The sequence below is a fragment of the Amblyomma maculatum genome, chromosome 11 (genome assembly GCF_055883805.1).
Source record: "Amblyomma maculatum isolate TAMU_Amacu chromosome 11, ASM5588380v1, whole genome shotgun sequence".
NCBI lineage: Eukaryota > Metazoa > Arthropoda > Arachnida > Ixodida > Ixodidae > Amblyomma > Amblyomma maculatum.
The window spans coordinates 30720276-30726531 of record NC_139354.1 but is presented as its reverse complement, the minus strand read 5'-3'; positions in this window follow the sequence as shown (position 1 = coordinate 30726531).

Sequence of the window (6256 nt, the reverse complement as noted above, 5' to 3'; positions counted from 1 at the left end):
CCTTTCCCTTCCTGTGAACCAATTAATATTATTATCTACGCCGTCACGTTGTCTTGACTCGCTAGCGGCGGCAGCGGCATCAGACAGTCGCTGCTAGCGCTTCCTCCGGCAACCCCTCTCCCCCCCCCCCCCAAACCCCCCTCCTTTCCTTGTGTTCTCCGGCTGCTCCGCGCTTCCTGCGAGGCTTCGGTTGCCAAGCGCCGGCTCGAACTGGGGGGATGAAAGTGGGGAGGCGCTGGTTACAAGGCCGACGCCGACGCCGACGCGAAACCCAGGAACGAGCGCCAAAGAGCTGCGCTCTAAAAAAAACTCACGGGCCTGCTACTGGCTCTGTAGCTGAGCTACCTCCGCTTCCTCGTGCGGACAGAGGAGAAAACCGAGAAGAAAGGAAATGAAGAGGGAGGGAAAGACGCGCGCCGCAATAGCCGTCGTTCACCACCGAAGCGGTGGCGGGGGCAATGACGGCCTACACCAGATAAAAATTCGGTGGCAGCCTACTCACCGCCGCAAGCGGCGTTGGCCTACCGTCCCATGCCCGTAGGGCCAGAAACAGCAACCCTTCACTCCCCCCCCCCCCCTCCAACGCTTTCACTTTGCTCGCCCTCATGCTATATTTAAGGCGCAAGCCTCTATTGGCTCGTTGTGAGCAGGAATGTTGTGGCTGTAGGAAGAAGGAAAAAAATGCATGGGTCTGCTACTGGCTCTGTAGCTATATTCTAGGCACTATACTGTAGCTGAGCCACCTCTGCTGTTGTGGCTGTAGGAAGAAGGAAAACAAAACGGCCCCGCTGGGGTGGTGCAGTGGTAAAACGCCCGACTACTGTGGCGGAGTGCACGGGTCCGAACCCGACCTCGGCGGCTGCGTTTCAATGGAGGCAAAACGAAGAGGCGTCCGTGTGCTGTGCGATGTCAGCGCACGTTAAAGATCCCCAGGTAGTCGAAATTGCACCGTAGCCCTCCACTACGGCTCCTCTTTTTCTCTTTCCACTTTCACTCCCACCTTCCTCTCTTCCCTTACGGTGAGATTGAGGTGTCCACAGAAGACAAGTGAGACAGTTACCACGCCTTTCCCTTCCTATAAATCAATCTGGAAAACACGGCGGCTGCGTTTCGATGGAGGCGAAACGAAGTTGCGTCCGTGTGCTGTGCGATGTCAGCGCACGTTAAAGATCCCCAGGTGGCCGAAATTACTCCGTAGCCCTCCACTAGGGCTCCTCTTTCTCTCTATCCACTTTCACTCCCACCTTCATACCTTCCCTTACGGCGCGGTTCAGGTGTCCACAGAGCAAGTGTGACAGATACTGCGCCTCTCCCTTCCTATGAACCAACCAACCAAAACACACGAGCCTGTTACTGGCTCTGTAGCTAAGCCACCTTATTAATTGATTGTTTTATAGCAAGGGAAAGGCGCGGTAACTGTCTCGCTTGTTTTCTGTAAGGGAAGGGAGGAAGGTGGGAGTGAAAGTGGAAAGAGAGAAAGATGAGCCGTAGTGGAGGGCTACGGAGTAATTTCGACCTCCTGGGGATCTTTAACGTGCGCTGACATCGCACAGCACATGGACGCCACTTCGTTTCGCCTCCATCGAAACGCAGCCGCCGTGTTTTCCAGATTGATTTATAGGAAGGGAAAGGCGTGGTAACTGTCTCACTTGTCTTCTGGGGACACCTCAATCTCACCGTAAGGGAAGAGAGGAAGGTGGGAGTGAAAGTGTAAAGAGAGAAAGAGGAGCCATAGTGGAGGGCTACGGTGCAATTTCGACTACCTGGGGATCTTTAACGTGCGCTGACATCGCACAGCACACGGACGCCTCTTCGTTTTGCCTCAATTGAAACGCAGCCGCCGAGGTCGGGTTCGAACCCGAGTACTTCGGCACAGTAGTCGGGCGTCTTACCAATGCACCACCCCGGCGGGGCAGCTGAGCCACCTGGGGTGGTGCAGTGGTAAGACGCCACCTCCGCGGCCTTGTGCGGACAGAAGAGAGAAAGTATAGAAGAAAAAAAAAAGAACAGGGAGAGAAAGACGCGCGCCGCAACAGCCGTCGTTCACCACCTAAGCGGTGGCGGGTGCAATGATGGCCTACAACACTGTGGCTTATATACGCAAGCCGTAGTTTGCGTAAATACAGCTAGTTTGATAGTCCGGATCTCTAGCCGATCGTCCCTTTGTTTTCGAGAAAGGCCTGGCCCGGATCTAGCCCGCCTTCATTTTGTTTAAAACATATATTGCTAGAAATTTTATGAGACCCTTGCTAACTTTCGCTGCAGCGTTTTCAAGTCGATTTAAGGTATTTGCGAAGGTTCTTTTTTCTCGTGTGCAGCTTGTTGCATTAGTCTCTTCGCCGCTTAACGTTTATATGGGCCCACGGGATGCCTCCCGCAACATCCCGATAACTTAATTGCTCTCTTTATTTCTTCGACCGCGAAGCTTCCTTCATGACAGTCAAGAACTGTTAGTGGAGTGTTTTTTGAAGGAATATGTGTGAAAAATAAAAGAGTTGTCTGTAATTGTACATACATGCCTTGCTCGAAATCTTTGCCTCAACCTATTTAAAAAGGTGAAACAGCTGACGCTCTGAGCTCACATTTCGGATTAGGAAGTAACGTAATCATCAACAAATTTTTGCTTTTGGCCGAATGGGAATCCAGACACTTACCGAGTGGATTATATTTGTTGACACTGCACCCGAATAACTTAGTTTTCAGTAGCGTAAACTCCGTTAAGTATGGCAATGGCTACACGCTCGCACTGTGGTTTCTTCTCTATATAAGCTTCTCGCTATTCGTATGTTCCAGTTGCAAGGCGGTCAACTTATATCATATCAGTTTATTAGAACATGAACAGACTACATGCCCAACGAATGAAGCAAAAGGAAGAAGCTGATAGCATACTTCCTGAGATGAGGCCTAACCCTGGGTTTCACACCAATGGCAGAAAGATGGACAAATTCATTTCCACACACACACAAAAAAAAAACAATTCAAAATTCGTACCATTGCATTTTGGCATAGTTAGAAATTAGAAGACAATGCATTGTAAAAAATAGAGTGCATGAGTAGCGCAAATCGCAGCACAAAAAGAAGACAGGAATAATGGAAACATTGCATGTCCGTTGCATTTGCTGTATCGCTAGCAAGCCAAAATGGCAACTCCATTTTATTTTCAGGCTGAAAAATACTAGTACTAGTTACAGCATCATCAGTTATGGAAAAATTGGCACTACCAATTGTAGTGATCTGGCTATCTATATGTTGGGTTGGTGTTTTTTGTCGCTGGCTCTCTCTGGAGCGCTTTGTAAAGCACGGTAGCAACGCGGCCACATGCTCCCTTTAACAATGGACGGCACTGTACCTCATCCATGGCCAGACAGAGCAACTAAGCGCCATTGAAGCAATTGTTAAACTCCCCTCCCCCCTCCCTTCTCCGCTCAGTCAGGCGTTACCACAGCGGAGAGCCGTCGCGTCTACGATCGGAACGATCGCTCGCTGTCCCCAGGTAATGCTATATTATATGAACAAGAAAGACCAAGAAGCGGACAGTGATGCTCACGCTAGGACCGCTGCAGTAGTGCGGAGTCAAACGCGGGAGAAAATGAGCTTGGTAGTTGCAGTGCGAAGCATATATAGAACAACGCTTCAATATTTCTAAATTTCACTCACGAACATTCGTGATATTTTTATGTGACGGTTATGAAACACGTGTGATCTGTTTAATGCCGCATGACTTTTGATAGAACAAGGACAGAAATAATTCTATCATTTCCTACTTTAAAACAAAACTTTTTTATTGACGCCTCTATATTCTTGTCTCCTACCAAAGCACTTTTCTTTAAAGTAACGAAACGAGCAGCCCAAATGTGCTGAGACTGCTGTTTCAAAAATTCGTTTTTATGGTACGAGTTTTCATTAAGAATTCATAAATGCGCCGTAAGCATACACTTCCGCATGATTCAGTGGAACTGCGTTAGAACAATCCCTTCTTGACACCTTTTTTTGTCTTCCATCCCATACAGCATTCGGCACAGTCCGGGCGACCTGCCTTTTTTGCTAAGTTCCATTGTACACTAAGCGCAGGCAGATAAAATGCTTCTAAAACGCAAAGAAAAATAAATAAACCTTGAGGGGAAGCTTCAGTACCCTAGACAACGCCTTGGAAAATTACTTGGCTTATCTTGACAACGGCCGGTGCACCGAGGCTTCCGCTGAAGCTTTCTTCAATTTGCTTGGCATTGTTAATATCAGGAATTACTGCCCCGGCATCTCTGCGTTCCTTCACAAATTATCCCTTACAGCACTTACAGCACTTAATGTACTTTTTTTCCACAAGCTGTTCCAGATACTACAAATGGTAAGGATGACCTCACCCAATTCGAATGGCATTCGCTACGTTCTTGTATTCCTAGATGCCTGTGGGACATGACAAAAGAGTGCAGTATGAATGCAGTCATGTTGTGCGTGACAGCTTGATCGATTCAGAACTAGTTTGCCTTTCCTAATGCGACAAGCAAGTCATGCAGCCGAGAATAGTTTGTTCAAAGTAGGAACTACTTTCGCGGTGTCCTAGAGTCGAGATAAGGCTGAAATTGCAACCTATTCAAAAACCCGAAAGACGTTGACAGCTTTTATAAACTGCAGAAAATTGTGCTAAAGACAAACAAAACAACTGAGAGGGTCCCATTCTTCCTCAATAGATTTGATATGATTGGCATAGCACTCAAGAACCGGCAGTATGTACAATCCTGCTTTTAACCTCCTCCCTACAATATTTCCTGCTTCCTTTGCTGGAAGCCTTTTTTTGTTTCCATTTGCGGGAAATGATCAGGTTTCCGTAAAAGCTTCTAACACGCATTTGATCGGCCCTACACCTTCTTCAACATAGCTGCAACTTAAAGAAGCAGCACATGTACTCTTCTCACCCTAATTTTCAAAACTACGTTACACATGAAATCACTAGTTATATTGAATAAACGCATTTTGTTTTTTGTTTTTTCGAGTATGGATTTTAACGCACACTATCACTTTACCTGCTCAAAAGCATGCAATTTTTCATGTATAGGCTACTGATGCACGCCATAGCAGAATCATTCCTTGAAACGATAGCAATGGTTACGCTGCTCAAAATTTAGGCCAACAGAAATCAACTCAAAATATATGGCGCAAGGGCATTGTCTACCGAAACATAACTACCGACGTGAAGAGCTTAATACCGAATTACAAAATCATGAAGCTCAGTGCAATATAAACAAATCTAAAAGAGATCTTGTCACGACTATTGCTCGACTGGGATCATTGATATGAATGCAACTTGGGCTCCAGTATTTGTTTTTATATTGGATTCTGTATGTGCATTAACAAATACAGCTGGAACAAATGTTTGTTCAAAAGGCTTGCACGGACGCAGCCTCCGTTTCTGTATAAACATCTGCGAAAGAAAAATGCCGTGATACACGCTCAGTGCTTTCAACTAAACCTCACGCCGAATATTTCCCTCTTCTTCTTTTAGTAGGCTCTTTAGTAAACAAACGAGAGCCCAGGTAATATATTTCAAACCGTTAAGCATGGCTTTGTTCGCAATTCACCTTAAAAGCTGTCGGAACAGTGCAGTCTGAGGTGATAATGTCATCCGTAAACAGGCATATAGGCAAAAACAACATTGAAGTCCGGCTAGTAGTGCCGGTTGAGCGCAATCGAACTAAGCAGTATGCTCCTTCTAGCCACGATATGGCGCCTAGTCAGCATGACGTCAGCAGGTTAGTGGTCACAACCCCCAATGTTTTGCTTAGTGAAGTAATTAATCAGCTCCTATGAAATTAAAATCAGGCATAGGCTTTGTGGAGTTGATTCGAAAATTTACAACATACATTTCAACGTGTTCGCACAAAATAGGCTAATTTGGGGCACTAATTTATTCCTGATAGTTACAAATACGGCGATAATAATAAGTCGTTCGGAGGCTTTTGCTAGAACATTCTAAGGCTTTTGAAGCAGCAGGTTAGAAACGCCATCGTCAGGAGCATTTTCGCCGTGCAAAAAGTATAAAATTCGTCACGCATGGGCTACATCAGTTGTTTTTTTCATCTCTTTTCGCATTTAAAGTTGGTTAAAATTGTTCACCCTGGGCGAAATGGTGGCCACTTCCAGAACAATGAACCAAGCTAGACTAGTTTATTGTCCTGTTCTGGCTCAGTGGTTTTTTTAATGCTGACCCATAAACCTTTTCTTTTCCTTCCTTCACTAAGTATCGTTGAGAGAAGAATTA